Raw genomic sequence first — 16002 nt, forward strand, 5'->3', positions numbered from 1 at the left:
CAATTAAATAATGAATTCAATATAAATCTACGCATATTCATTGGTGAAATTGTTCCTTGTCATTGGACCGAACTATTGAATTAGTTACATTAGTTTGATATATTTTTCTCTTTGTTTTCTCCTCCTTGTGTTCTGCTGCAGGTTGCCAGCCATGACCCATCATCATTGATCTGTGAGGGTCTGGGAACCAGAGGCTGGAATCTTGGCATGAAGATTGGCACAGTTGCCCTCTGATCGCTCAGCCAGACACAATCGGTGAGCTTGGCTGGTGCCAATTTGTTATCATTTACCCATTTCACGTTAAACCCACAGTGGGATATTTCTGGTCAGGTGTATGTTTGAAGGATTTCATCACCAGACATGGATGACAATAGTCTAAAGGGTTTGAGATGTTCACTGGCCTGTCATTTCCTCTTCCTAACTGAGGAGAGATTTTTTAATCCACCATTCTGATTGCTTGAGTGATAAAGAAAAAATAAATGCAATTAGTCTTTAAGAAATCTTCATTTGAATTTGAAGGGGAGGGAGAGGGAGAGACAGACAGACTTTCTCCCAAACTTGTTCACCCTGATATTGTACCGTGCTTTCAGAGCTCAGTGACACTAGATTTAAACTCGAGTTACAAAACTGCCAAATGTGTGGAGGTTTTGCTCCGGCTAGGTTGCTGAGTCCAGGTCACCCGTGTAAAATGTAGAATGCAAGTGCAGCTGGCAGTGTGTAGCATCAGCCTGTTACAGCACTTAAAACCTGTGAGCATCTGAGCGAGATAAAGGTCTAGACTTGCGTTTTACTAGCCGACTTTACAATCCCATTTTAGCACACTTGAAATCAGCCTGAATGGGTCTGTCTGCCAAGTTTCTTCAAGTGACACGAGTGTTAGAGAACTGGGTTCTTGCTGAATAGTGAGTGTTGTTTGTGCCAAAGATCCTATAGTGGAGCAAGATAGACCACTCCTGCTAAATGCAATGGGCTGATGTGTAATATGCAACGGAGCAGAACGTGGGCCTTTTGTTCATCCATTTCAGTAACCCGACCCGACCCGACCCGACTCGCAGTTTAATCAACGTTGCGGGGGAACAGTTTGTGTTAATAAATTATAATTCTGAAAATTAGAAGATTTTTACCAAAGAACTTTTATTTTTACGAGGGTGTTTCCGTAACCGGCTTCCGTTCCCGCACTAGTATCTTTGCTCCGCTACGGGATCTTTGGTGCGGAGACGGAAGCCGGTTATGGATCGGCCCATGACCGTACTACGTCTTTTTCTTCGAGTGATCTATCTTGCTCGCTGTAGGATCTTTGGTTTGTGCTCCTTGCTAGTTTTGACACAGGCACTTGAATGGAATGTCACTGCAAGAGATGCAGTCCCCCAGCCTGTAAATATCTCAATGTATTGTGAAAGTTGGTCAGTGAAAAACGTTGCAAATTCTGCTTCTGAAAGAACTCTGAGCAATATTGTTTATACTTAAAAATATGGAAAATCCACGTTAAAGATATTATTCCCAACATGCAAGGTAGACAAAAATGCTGGTGAAACTCAGCGGGGGAGGCAGCATCTATGGAGCGAAGGAATAGGTGATGTTTTGGGTCGAGATTCTTCAGGGTCTCCTATTTCCTTCGTTCCATAGATGCTGCCTCACCCGCTGAGTTTCTCCAACATTTTTGTCTACCTATTTTTCCAGCATCTGCAGTTCTTTCTTAAACATTCCCAAAATACAATTCCTTCTTTAGACATCTGTAAATTTTCTACAGCAGAATATACAGCTCGGTTTTCCAAAAATGTACACACTGAGCAATGAAGCTTGATGATCAAAACCATTCCAGCTCCGGACAATGGTGCAGTGAATGCTTTCATTTCTGTCTATGATGCTGTTTAAGATCTAATTCATAAAAGTTAACATGAAGTGTTGGTATATGATTGTAAATCATGAAGATAAGTTGATAGATATATTAATGTGTATATCAGTGAATTTAAATGGAGATACAAGAAGTCGTGGTGCTTAAATAATTGACTCTATTTCAGAATGCCATAGTTTGGGACCTTAGAATTACATTAGTTGATGCCAGGTATATATTAATGTACACATTGAGTATAGGAGCAGGGAGGTTCTACTGCAGTTGTACAGGGTCTTGGTGAGACCACACCTGGAGTTTTGCGTACAGTTTTGGTCTCCTAATCTGAGGAAGGACATTCTTGCCATAGAGGGAGTGCAGAGAAGGTTCACCAGACTGATTCCTGGGATGTCAGGACTTTCCTATGAAGAAAGACTGGATGGACTCGGTTTGTACTCGCTAGAATTTAGAAGATTAAGGGGGGATCTTATAGATACTAACAAAATTCTTAAGGGGTTGGACAGGCTAGATGCAGGAAGATTGTTCCCGATGTTGGGGAAGTCCAGAACAAGGGGTCATAGTTTAAGGATAAGAGGGAAATCTTTTAGGACCGAGATGAGGAAAACCTTTTTTACACAGAGAGTGGTGAATCTGTGGAATTCTCTGCCACAGAAGGTAGTTGAGGCCAGTTCATTGGCTATATTTAAGAGGGAGTTAGATGTGTCCCTTGTGGCTAAAGGGATCAGGGGGTATGGAGAGAAGGCAGGAACAGGTTACTGAGTTGGATGATCAGCCATGATCATATTGAATGGCGGTGCAGGCTCGAAGGGCCGAATGGCCTACTCCTGCACCTATTTTCTATGTTTCTATGTTTCTATATCAGTGATTCTAAATGCAGATATAAGAAGTCCAGCTGCTTAAATAATTAAATATGTAGGAAGGAACTGGTTCACACCGAAGACAGACACAAAATGCGGGAGTAACTCAGCGGGACAGGCAGCATCTGTGGAGAGAAGGACTTAAACAATTGACTCCATTTCATAATGGCGAAGTTTGAGAGCACAGACTTGCAATAGATCCCACTTGCTTGACACGAGTATTTTGCCAGAATAGAGCTGTAAAGCCACATTCACAAAGCATTCCACCTGTGCTAGAACAAGAAACAAAATCTAACCCAATTTAATTTGTACATGTGTGGATTGTGGATTTTCTCGGCCTCTTGATAATCAAAAACAAGTGCTGTCGTTTGTGTTGAATGGGAAACAAATACTCCTGATCTTCCAGCTTTCAGCCTGAAAATGATTCCACTTTGCAAGTGACCTACAGAGGGTCAATCATTTGAAGTAAAACTGTTAGAAATGATAATGGCCGGATCTGAGGGTGAACAATTACAATGTTTTAAACCGTGGAATAGTTATGCTGTTTATCTACTCGAATATGTGCAAGAATTAGCTGCATCATTACAGGTTCAGTAGAATCTGTTCCAACGTTTATAGTGGCTCTACCTTTACTGTTCTGATTGCCTGGTGAACAATGTTGCTTTTAATTATCTGGAGACCACGAGATCACGTTAGACTGGCCTTTTGGGGTAATTGGATAAACCTGTATAAATATGTTGATAAATTAAAATAACAATAAAAAAGAACCTGTACAATAACAAAAAAAAAAGGTATTTTGCACGAGAGAAAATAAGCACCAAAATGAATCAAAGGTCACTAATTCTGTGTAACAAATGTATTTGATGTCTGAGGTAATATTTGATATTGGTGATGGTGCATTGGTTTGTTATTTACTGCTAAAACATAATTGTTTACAGAATTAAATATGGTTCTGAATAATTAAAAAAAAACAATAAGCAGTTATGCATTAAAGGGAATCAAAGAACTCCTATTTGACATTAGGGTTGCCGATATAAGCCGACTGTACTAATTGTTTACCAATGCCTAATCCTTTGTACAGTCAGTATTCATTTTACTGAAACCACTTTTACAACTTTTTGTTTCATAAACTAATCAATGAATGATCCTGAAAAAATGATTAATTTCAATGGGGAATAGTTTCTGAAGTCACAGTCAGCTCTTGTTACGTTAATGATAAAGGAGTTACTCCAGACCTGCCCTGTTTCATTTACCTAACGTTACTGTTATTGGACGCACCTGAGACCATCAACAGCAGCCACCAGCTATTGGGAACTTGACTTCACCCTCATTCACCATAACTGAAGTGTAAAGGTATCTTAATATTTCAGCAAGTAAAACAGTTAACTGATCATCTACTTTTTGAATTGTTTAAGAAGGAACTGCAGATGCTGGAAAATCAACGGTAGACAAAAGTGCTGGAGAAACTCAGTGGGTGCAGCAGCATCTATGGAGCGAAGGAGGGTTTTGGGCCGAAACGTTGCCTATTTCCTTCGCTCCAAAGATGTTGCTGCACCCGCTGAGTTTCTCCAGCACTTTTGTCTACAATCTACTTTTTGAAACTGCTTTCATTTTTAGAAGTAAAATGCTGTAGTAAGTATCTTATGCCATTTAACCAACTGTTTGGTAAACGTACTCTGGCATTCTGTTGGCCAATAACAAAAGGTCTTTTAAAACAATGTTGTAACATTTGCTGGCAATGAAATAGATAATTCAGACAACTTATATCCAGGCAATGTAATGTTGGCATATGTTGGAAGATGTGATTATGGAGTTGTATGTGAGTTGATGATGTGATATTCATCTTGGTTCATGTACTGCTTAGGTGGTTTAGAGATACAGCATGGATGCACTAGTTATCCCACTCTCTCATCCACTCCCTACATACTAGGAGCAATTTACAGAGGGCCAATTAACCTACAAACGCGCAGGTCTTTGGGATGTGGGAGGAAACCGGAGCACCCGGAGGAAATCCAGGCCGTCACAGGGAGAACGTGCAAACTCCATACAGACAGCACCCAAGGTCAGGATCGTACCTGGGACTGTTGTTCTATGAGGCAATGGCTCTATCAGCTGTACTGTAGACAATAGACAATAGGTGCAGGAGTAGGCCATTCGGCCCTTCGAGCCAGCACCGCCATTCACTGTGAACATGGCTGGTCATCCCCAATCAGTACCCCGTTCCTGCCTTCTCCCCATATCCCCTGACTGCACTATGTCTTTCTACTGCTTGGAGTATGTGATACTGATATAATGCTGGAACAGTAGAAACAGATTGGGAAATATAGTATTGGCTGGGAAACCGAGTACTCAAGTGGTACACTGATTGAGAGATGCTGTAATGTTTTTGCTTGTCAGGAATCAGATTTTGTTATCCTTCCTGGAAAACTGCATAATAATGTGCCTGTCAATGGCTGTGATACTGATATATTTTACAGGAGGTGCAATATTGCTACTACCTATTCTGAGATTGATAAGAATGTGCTGCATGTCTCTGATGATTCGATGCTGGTGTATTTGTCAGGAAATTTAAAACCAGAATATTATCAGGAAGCTGGTATATCTGTCAAGGGTGAAATACTAGTAGCTTGTCTGGCACTAGGATAATGGTGGAGCTGTCAGTGATTATTGTGCCGTGTTCTTGCCTAGAGATGTGGCACTCGGAAATCGGCAGCAGACACCAGAACGATAAACTTGTTAGTGGTTGGACCAGGGAGAAATTCTAAAATCACAACTTGCATAACTTGATGAGGAAATGTAACATGGATGGATTTTAGGTAGCAAAAATCTTGTCACCCGTTCCTTTTCTCCAGAGATGCTGCCTGTCCTGCTGAGCTCTGAATTTTGTCCTTTTACATTCTTAAGAAAGATTTGTATTTATATAGCATCCTATCATGCTCTTGTGACAGAAGAGAATATCGCCAACTAAAGAAGTGTGATAATTGTTAGTCAACAAGTGTCAGATCGGATTTTTTATTCTGACACTGGCCATTTTGGAATGGAATGTTCTGAGCTCTTATTCTAAAATTGCCCTGTAATCTTTAAGGAACATCTAACGTGGCACTGGCAACCACTAGTGTTTAAGAAACAACTGCAGAGACGAAATGTTTAAGAACATTTCCCCGACATCAGTCTGAAGAAGGGTCTCGATCCGAAACGTTGCCAATTTCTTCTCTCCATAGATGCTGCCTCACCCACTGAGTTTCTCCAGCATGTTTTGTCTACCTTGTCCAGTGGCAACCACTAGTTGGGACTCTGTTACCATCCCTATACCTGTTAAAATCCCTTTTAAACGTAATTGTGTCAGTTTCAACCACTATCTCAACATTAATCAGAATTAAAGGATGTTCTTTTAGGAAGGAGATGAGGAGAAGTTTCTTTAGTCAGAGGGTGGTGAATCTGTGGGATTCTTTGCCACGGACGGCTGTGGAGGCCACAAGTCAGTGGATATTTTTAAGGCAGAGACCGGTAGACTGTTGATCAGTACGGGTGTCAGAGGTTATGGGGAGAAGGCAGGAGAATGGGATTAGGAGGGAGAGATAGATCAGCCATGATTGAATGGTGGAGTAGACTTGATGGGCCGAATGGCTGAATTCTACTCCTATCACTTATGACCTTATGACCTTATTATTGTGAATGTCATTATTCAGAAGTGATTCGAGATAGACTGATCTATGGTTGGATAATGAACTGGGAAAGTTGTGGACATAATTGGATTGATGAGTTAAAACAGAATAAAAGTTGACAGCAGCAATAAACCAGGAGAAGAGTAGATGTGGATGCGGATATGGAATGGGATTGTAGAAATTGGAAGGAAAGGTTTATAGGGATATGGGCCAATGCATGCAAATTAGACTAGCTTAGATGGGGCGTCTTGGTCAGTATGGACCAGTTGGGCCGAAGGGCGTGTTTCCGTGCTGCCTGACTCTAAGACATCGAGTGCAGAGGCAATGTGAAGAATGCTGCGTGTTGAAGAGCCACACTTTGGTACAGGCATGCAGAACGTAATGAGTTCAACAGAGTGTTGTGACAAGGAGGAAGGCTGAAAGGAAGCAGTGTGTGGAGCTGGTCCGAGCTGAACGTTATCACAGACATAACCGTTACACATGCATCAAATGATAAGTTGATGATCAGGCCAAAAATTAATCAAAATTCATATAAACACATCAATATAATGAGCACCTAATTGGCCACTTTAAAGACTTCCAATAATGGGGTAATGAAGGTTCCAGTCATTATCAGTGAGTAATGGGAGACAATGTCAACCTTGCGCCATTCTTTTAATGATTTTGCTTTTACTCAAGGAATTTGACATATTTTTAGGTTGATTTGTGTGACTCTCAGGCTGTTTGGACTATTGTTGAGAACCAAGATATTTTTCAGTTTCAGGTATTAAACATATATAAAATATGGAGCGGCTGAATCTCACATTAAGCCTAAGTAGTCATTGTCTCGATCGTCTAATCGGGTAGATAGTTGCCAAGAGAGTAAGTGCAGTAGACAGGACCAACACAAAGCTGCCTGATCTGCTGCAGGTATTACAAGATGGATGTGAGCATCTTATGGCAAGGACTACTTGTGTGTAGAAACAATCAGTTGCAGATGCTTGATGTTACACCTTGTATTCCACCACATTTAACTGGATTTTAGCAAATAATATTTGACACAGAAATATAACGGCAGCACCTTAATCAAGGAGTTGGATTTTAAGGATGGCATTTAAACTAAGAGAATTTCCAAGTTTGGGGCCAAGATAACTGACTCAGCCGTCAGTCCCGACCCAAAACGTCGTTTGTCCATTCCTTCCGCAGACACTTCCTGACCCGCTGAGTTCCTCTAGCACTGCTGAAGATTGCAGCATCTGCAGTTCCTTCTGTCTGCAGCTGATTGGTATGTGTTTATTATTGCAGCATGCACCCAGATAGAGTGGGGAAAAATGTTGTTTTACCCTAACCCTAACCCTAACCCTAATGCTACCCAGGCAGATGAGGCCATTTGTAAATCACCAGCCCAAGGCAAGGGTGAGATGTACAGTGATGGAGCTGAACAAACGGGGAATAACTAGAGGGGAGGGTTAAGGTGAAGGTTTGTGTTTGCACAGGGATCTCCGGAGACTAATGAAGGATCTCGACCTGAAACATCACCCATTCTGTTTTGCCAGGGATGCTGACAGACCCGCTGAGTTACTGCAGCATTTTGTGTCTATCTCAGGAGTTTAGTTTAGTTTATAGTCACGTGTACCGAGATACAGTAAGGATGGAGGAGTTATAGAGGACTGAGTCCTGCTTGTATCGTTTAGTTTTGTTCAGAGATACAGCACGGAAACAGGCCCTTCGACCAAACAGAGCCCGTGCTGACCAGCGATCGCCCTGTGGGGGACAATTTACATTTATACCAAACCTATTAACCTACAGACCCGCGCGTCTTTGGAGTGTGGGAGGAAACCGAAGATCTCGGAGAAAACCCACGCAGGCCACGGGGAGAACGTGCAAACTCCGTACAGACAGCGCCCGTAGACGGGATCGAACCCACCTCTCTGGCGCTGAAAGTGCTGTACGCCAGCAACATCCTCAACACCACTGCGCCATGATGATTGGGGGCAGCTGATTTTCCATTCATCAGCTTGGACTGAATGCTCTGCAGAATCGTGTGTTAACCTCTTGTGAAACCAACCAGCTTTTGGTTTTAAATGGAAGTATATTCTCTCACCCGGAAACGTCACCTATTCCTTTTCTCCAGAGATGCTGCCTGACCCGTTGAGTTACTGCAACAATTTGTGTCTATCGTTGATAACTATAGATCATGTATTGTCTTTCCGCTGACTGGTTAGCGCGCAACAAAAGCTTTTCATTGTACCTCGGTACACGTGACAATAAACTAAACACAAAGTCAAACCTCATCTTTCTGACAATTGAAGTCACAGCTATTGAGGGAACTTTTCGTTTTTGTATTTTTGCCGTGCAAGTTTGCAAAGTGTATATGGATAATGGTGAAGTTATATAGTTTCAATTTGAAATACAGTGAAGTGGTTGCTTAAAGGGCCTGTCCCACTTGCCGATTTTTACGGTGACTGCCGGTGTCACATCAGGGTCGCCAAAAGATTTTGAACATTTTAAAATCCAGCGGCGACACTTGAAAAAACACCGCGCGTCGCACGTCATCACGTCACGGGTTTCTCGGTGACTTGATACGTCAGTCAATGATGCCGGCAGTCGACAAGTGGGACAGGCCCTTAGTCGTCTATTCCACAAGCTGATACCCCTGCTATGTTCATCATGTCAGTTCAGCAAGGCTACGGGAACGAAAGTAAGATCACTCAGCAGAGAGTGGAGAAGATGACAGGAGGATTGATAAACTACCCCAGGAACGGCCCTCAATCTCGGTGGACAATAGACACTTTGTCAGAGCCACTGACTGATCTCCTTCCAGCCGGTTTACCTGCGTGGGTTTGTTCCTGCTGAAGAATGTATGACATGGAGACAAGGCTTTGGCAGATTGTGTGATGTTGTAAATATGGTGAATGTGTTGACAAAAGGGCCTGCAGGGAGTAACGGGATAGTGTAACGGGCCGGTTATCAGTAACGGAGTCTTAGACTTTGAACTCACCTGATCTCGTGCAATTGAGAATTGATCTGAACCACTGGTGTTGGTCCCCACAGATTGGCCGACTAACCTTACCATTTACACTCTGCTAAATGCCCTTTGTGATTATTGCAGGGCAGGTCTAGGAACATCTGCTTGTGATCAGTGGCAATTTATTTTATTTTTGCAAAATTGGTCCATAAATGGCACGGTGGCACAGTGGCGCTGTGGTAGAATTGCTGCGTTACAGCACCAGGGACCCGGGTTCGATCCTGACTAAGGGTGCTAGTCTGCATGGAGTTTGTACGTTCTCCCCGTGACTGCGAGGGTTTTCTCCGTACAGGTTTGTGGGTTAAATGGCTCGGTATAAGTGTAAATTGTCCCTAGTACGTGTAGAGTGGTGTTAATGTGCGGGGATCGATGGCAGGAAATTGAAGATCTCGGAGAAAACCCACCCTTTGGGCCGAAGGACCAGTTTCCACGCTGTATCTCTAAACTGAACTAACCTAAACTAAAACGGTCAGACCTCTGTAAGGGGCTGTTAGCTTCAGATAAATAAATATCAAATATCTGAGCTGTCAGTTTGATTTCAATGGGCAATGTTATCTAGAGGATAAAATCTGAGCTATAGGACACATTCTTTACTGTTGTGGGGTAGAATTATCCCCCTCCACAAATCTTTGCACATCCCCAATCCTGGCCTTTCCACTTGTCACTTTAATTTTCATGTATATTGTTCCCTCCCCACCATCGAAGGTCCATCACAGTACTGGCCTCCCCACCAATGAAGGGATTTACAGGAGTCACTGCCTCAAAAAGGCAGCCAGCATCATCAGAGACCCACACCACCCTGCCCACACTCCCATCTCACTCCTGCAACCGGGAAGAAGGTACAGGAGCCTGAAAACTGTAACATCCTGGTTCAGGAACAGCTTCTTCCCTACAGCCATCAGGCTATTAAACACTACAACCTCAAATAAGCTCTGAACTACAATAGACTATAATTGTTATTATTGCACTACTGTTGTTTATTTTTTGTGTGTACGTATTTGTGCGTGTGCATGTATGTATGTGTGTATATATATATATATGAATGAATGAATAACGTTTATTGGCCAAGTATTCACATACAAGGAATTTGCCTTGATGCTCTGCCCGCAAATGACAACATGACATACAATGACAGTTAGGAATGACACAATCATATTATCATTATCGTATCCATGATCCATAAAGAAACACCTGAAGCATACAAGGTGCTCACACCCTTTCATTGACATAATAAACAGTGGTTCTCACTGAAAGTAAGCATGCAGGTACAGCAGGCAGTGAAGAAAGCTAATGGTATGTTGGCCTTCATGACAAGAGTTAAGTAATAATAATAATGATAATCTTTATTGTCATTGTATAAGACAACAACATTTTGTTGGAGCAGTCCTCCAGCTGCACAGGAATATGAGTATAAAAATATGTTTAAAAAAGAACTATTAAAAAAATAAACATATAGGAGTATGGGCGGGTGTGTGAGAGAGAGGGGGGGAATCAGTGTGGGAGGGGTAGGAGTATGGGCGGGTGTGTGTGAGAGAGAGGGGGGGGGGATCAGTGTGGGAGGGGTAGGAGTATGGGCGGGTGTGTGTGAGAGAGGGGGGGGATCAGTGTGGGAGGGGTAGGAGTATGGGCGGGTGTGTGAGAGAGAGGGGGGGAAATCAGTGTGGGAGGGGTAGGAGTATGGGCGGGTGTGTGAGAGAGAGGGGGGGAATCAGTGTGGGAGGGGTAGGAGTATGGGCGGGTGTGTGAGAGAGAGGGGGGGGGATCAGTGTGGGGGGGGTAGGAGTATGGGCGGGTGTGTGAGTAGGGGGGGATCAGTGTGGGAGGGGTAGGAGTATGGGCGGGTGTGTGAGAGAGAGGGGGGGGGATCAGTGTGGGAGGGGGATAGAGTTCAGTAGTGTCACAGCTCTATGGTAGAAGCTGTTTTTTAGTCTTGTCGTGCAGGCGCTCAGTGTCCTGTATCGTCTACCTGAGGGCAGGGGGGGTGAAGAGGCAGTGTCCAGGGTGTGTGCTGTCTCTAATGATGCCCTTGACCCTCCGGATGCAGTGGGTCCGGTAGATGTATAGGAGTAAAGAGGTCCTTCTGCAGTTGTACAGGCCATTGTGAGACCACACCTGGAGTATTGTGTGCAGTTTTGGTCTCCAAATTTGAGGAAGGACATTCTTGCTATTGAGGGAGTGCAGCGTAGGTTTACAAGGTTAATTCCCGGGATGGCGGGACAGTCATATGCTGAGAGAATGGAGCGGCTGGGCTTGTGTACTCTGGAATTTAGAAGAATGAGAGGGGATCTTATTGAAACATATAAGATTATTAAGGGATTGGACACGCTAGAGGCAGGAACCATGTTCCAGATGTTGGGGGAGTCCAGAACTGGGGGCAACAGTTTAAGAATAAGAGACAGACCATTTGGAACGAGGAAAAACGTTTTCACCCAGAATGTTGTGAATCTGTGGAATTCTCTGCTCTGAATGGAAGCCAATTCTCTGGATGCTTAAGAGAGAGTTAGATAGAGCTCTTAAAGATAGCGGAGTCAAGGCTTACGGTGAGAAGGCAGGAACGGGGTACTGATTGTGGATGACCAGCCATGATCACATTGAATGGCGGTGCTGGCTCAAAGGGCCGAATGGTTTACATAGAAACATAGAAACATAGAAATTAGGTGCAGGAGTAGGCCATTCGGCCCTTCGAGCCTGCACCGCCATTCAATATGATCATGGCTGATCATCCAACTCAGTATCCCGTACCTGCCTTCTCTCCATACCCCCTGATCCCCTTAGCCACCAGGGCCACATCTAACTCCCTCTTAAATATAGCCAATGAACTGGCCTCAACTACCCTCTGTGGCAGAGAGTTCCAGAGATTCACCACTCTCTGCGTGAAAAAAGTTCTTCTCATCTCGGTTTTAAAGGATTTCCCCCTTATCCTTAAGCTGTGACCCCCTTGTCCTGGACTTCCCCAACATCGGGAACAATCTTCCTGCATCTAGCCTGTCCAACCCCTTAAGAATTTTGTAAGTTTCTATAAGATCCCCTCTCAATCTTCTAAATTCTAGAGAGTATAAACCAAGTCTATCCAGTCTTTCTTCATAAGACAGTCCTGACATCCCAGGAATCAGTCTGGTGAACCGTCTCTGCACTCCCTCTATGGCAATAATGTCCTTCCTCAGATTTGGAGATCAAAACTGTACGCAATACTCCAGGTGTGGTCTCACCAAGACCCTGTACAACTGCAGTAGAACCTCTCTGCTCCTATACTCAAATCCTTTTGCAATGAAAGCTAACATACCATTCGCTTTCTTTACTGCCTGCTGCACCTGCATGCCTACCTTCAATGACTGGTGTACCATGACACCCAGGTCTCGCTGCATCTCCCCATTTTCCAATCGGCCACCATTTAGATAATAGTCTGCTTTCCTGTTTTTGCCTCTAGGAGTAAATAGGTTTACTCCTGCACCTATTGTCTATTTGCAAAATCTTTCTTTTTTTATACACTCTGTTTGTTCCATCCTGTTTATCACAATTATCACCAAGGTACTGGTTTATAACCTAGTAACAATTATGTTTCTTGGTTGAATTTGCTCAGTTTGTAGGTCAATATATTGCAGATTCCATTTCCTAAGGGCAGTGGCCAATTTGCTTTCTCTAATGTCATGTCACCCTTGCTCCCTGTTGCTCCCCCCTAGTCACGTGCTACTTTCACTGTCATCTCGTTGAATTTCATTGTCTGTATAACTCGTTCTCACTTAGTCCAAAGCCAACAATGAACCATTGTGGGCTCCACCTTTCTCTGGTCATCATTAATTTCTGCATATCTTTCATTCATTTGTTCTATATCATTGTCTGTATTTCTCAATTCCCTTTCCCATTACTCTCCGTCTGAAGAAGGGTCTCGACCTGAAATGCCAGCTGTTCCTTTTATCCAGAGATGCTGCCTGGCCCATTGAATTACTCCAGATGTTTGATCCTTTGACTGTTTGTACTGGTGAGAGCTGGCGACACAAGGAAATACAAATGCTGGAACCTTGAGCAAAACATAAAGTGCTGAAGGAAACCAGCGGGTCAGGCTGCATCCTGAAGAGAGGTCCCAACTCAGACCGCTGCCCATTCCCCTCACAGATGCTGCCTGACCCGCTGAGTTCCTACAGCACTTGGTGTTTAGCTTACCAGATGATACTGATACCCAGGTGTTCAAATTGGGTAAATGGCAGTAAGACTCAGGCATTTCTTTAATTTAGTCTATCAGTTGTAGTTTTAGACATGCATTGTGGAGTCTACATTGACCAGTACAGACAGCACCCGTAGTCAGGATCGAACCCGGGACTCTGACGCTGTAAGTGCTGCCCTTTGATTCGCATGCATGTGTGGGACGTGCCCAGAATGTGCTCATGCCTCAGATCGAGCTGTAAAACCTGGTGAAGAAGCACAACTACCAAGGCCCAGCCCAACACGACTTCTCCGCAGCTCAGGCCTGCCTCACCGCAGCACTTGGGAGTGCTGCACATTTTAGTACAATGTGTCCTAAATGTTATCTCATGCAGCGGTGAAATGGCTAGTATATATATACTAAAAATGCAATCATTGGTCATCTCGTATCTGCACAAACAGGAAGCAATGCATTTGAAACGAAAACATTTGTTTTCCAAAGAACAAAACTAAAAACATGGAATTTTGCTTTTCCATAATGTAATGATTTGTTATACTGTAATAGTTAAATAGATTTATGCAAAGGAAGTCACAAAGATAACAATCACACAAAACAGAATTTGCAGTCGGACTTCTTATGATCAGATGTTGCTATAATAATTGTGTAGCGTGACCCCCCCTAAGGCAACACAACAAACTTGTGGGTAGCCAGAGGCCTCTGTTAGAAAATTAAATATGTTTGTATCAGTCGCTATTAAGCAATATCTAAGGAAATAGTGATTGACCTCTTTATGCCTTAAAGGAGCAAATATTACTTGTAAACTGGGACTCATTATGGTAATTAACTTGTGTGGTTCTGTGTTGAAGTTATGAGCCTGTGTACAAAGTAATAGTTTGATGTCTATTCTGACTATATTTTCCAGATCAAGGGACTGGAATATGGTCTGCAATTATTACTTCAAAGAAAATTGCAATATTATTGGTGCGTTAACTACTGTTTAACTGAATTAATTGATTTTATTTAACAGCAAAGCGTAGAGTTCCGGAGTAACTCAGCGGGTCAGGCAGCATCTGTGGCGAACATGGATAGGTGACGTTTCACAGAGTGCTGGAGTAACTCAGCGGGTGCAGCAGCATCTATGGAGCTAAGGAAATAGGTAACGTTTCGGGTCGAAACCCTTCCGGGTTTCGGCCCGAAACGTTGCCTATTTCCAGAAGGGTTTCGGCCCGAAACGTTGCCTATTTCCTTCGCTCCATAGATGCTGCTGCACCATAACTCAGTGGGTCAGGCAGCATCTGTTGAGAACATGGATAGGTGACGTTTCAGGTTGCGACCCTCCTACAAACTGATTGTGGAAGAGGAGAGAAAGCTGGAAGAGAGGTGGGGGTGGATTAAAGGCAAGTGATAGGTGGATTTTGGGAGGGAGCTTTGATTTTATTTATGAATGGTTCATATCAATTAACTCAGACATGGATGCTTTTATGTGCAGGAAGGAACTGCAGATGTTGGAGCAGAGTCTGATGACCCTGCAGACTGTAAAAGGGTCTCGACCATAAACGCCACCCATTCCTTCTCTCCAGAGATGCTGCCTGTCCCACTGAGTTACTCCAGCATTTTGTGTCTATCATGGATTATTTTAGTTCTTTTGCAGATGAGGTGTTTTTGAGTCACTCACAACATGCCACCCGCTGTATCAAATTTGCTGAGCCAACACGCCAGGCAAACCTAACCAGCTGAGTCACGTAAAACCCGCTGACTCAGCCCCGATAAGTCAACAATGTGTGACAACAAGCCGTCACATGGATTTTGAAATTGAAAATGTGGACCTATATAACTATTGCAACGTTTAAGAAACAATATACAGGTACATGGATAGGACAGGTTTAGAGGGCTATGAGCCAAACGCAAGCAGGTGGGGCTCATGTGGATGGGACATAGAAACATAGAAACATAGAAAATCGGTAGGTGCCGGAGTAGAGGCCATTCGGCCCTTCGAGCCTGCATCGCCATTCAATATGATCATGGCTGATCATCCAACTCAGTATCCTGTACCTGCCTCTCTCCATACCCCCTGATCCCTTTAGCCACAAGGGCCACATCTAACTCCCTCTTAAATATAGCCAATGAACTGGCCTCAACTACCTTCTGTGGCAGAGAGTTCCAGAGATTCACCACTCTCTGTGTAAAAAATGTTTTTCTCATCTCAGTCCTAAAAGATTTCCCCTTTATCCTTAAACTGTGACCCCTTGTTCTGGACTTCCCCAACATCGGGAACAATCTTCCTGCATCTAGCCTGTGCAACCCCTTAAGAATTTTGTAAGTTTCTGTAAGATCCCCCCCTCAATCTTCTAAATTCTAGCGAGTACATGTTGGGACATTGTGGGCAAGATGGGCTGAAGGGCCTGTTTCTATACTCTATGATTCTATAACAGGCAGTCTCATAATGATCAATAAAAAATAATTGTATTTGAAAGCCTGAA

At 43.4% G+C, this 16002-nt stretch overlaps 1 protein-coding gene across 1 annotated transcript in view; it reads left to right on the forward strand.

Moving 5' to 3' along the window:
• Nucleotides 1–16002, forward strand: part of znf536 (zinc finger protein 536) — a 410627-nt gene that overhangs the window by 18979 nt on the left and 375646 nt on the right. The window contains 1 exon segment of the mRNA XM_055648343.1: nucleotides 142–255. The gene's annotated coding sequence lies outside the window, so the exon portion shown is untranslated.

The sequence above is a fragment of the Leucoraja erinacea genome, chromosome 17 (genome assembly GCF_028641065.1).
Source record: "Leucoraja erinacea ecotype New England chromosome 17, Leri_hhj_1, whole genome shotgun sequence".
NCBI classification, from domain to species: domain Eukaryota; kingdom Metazoa; phylum Chordata; class Chondrichthyes; order Rajiformes; family Rajidae; genus Leucoraja; species Leucoraja erinaceus.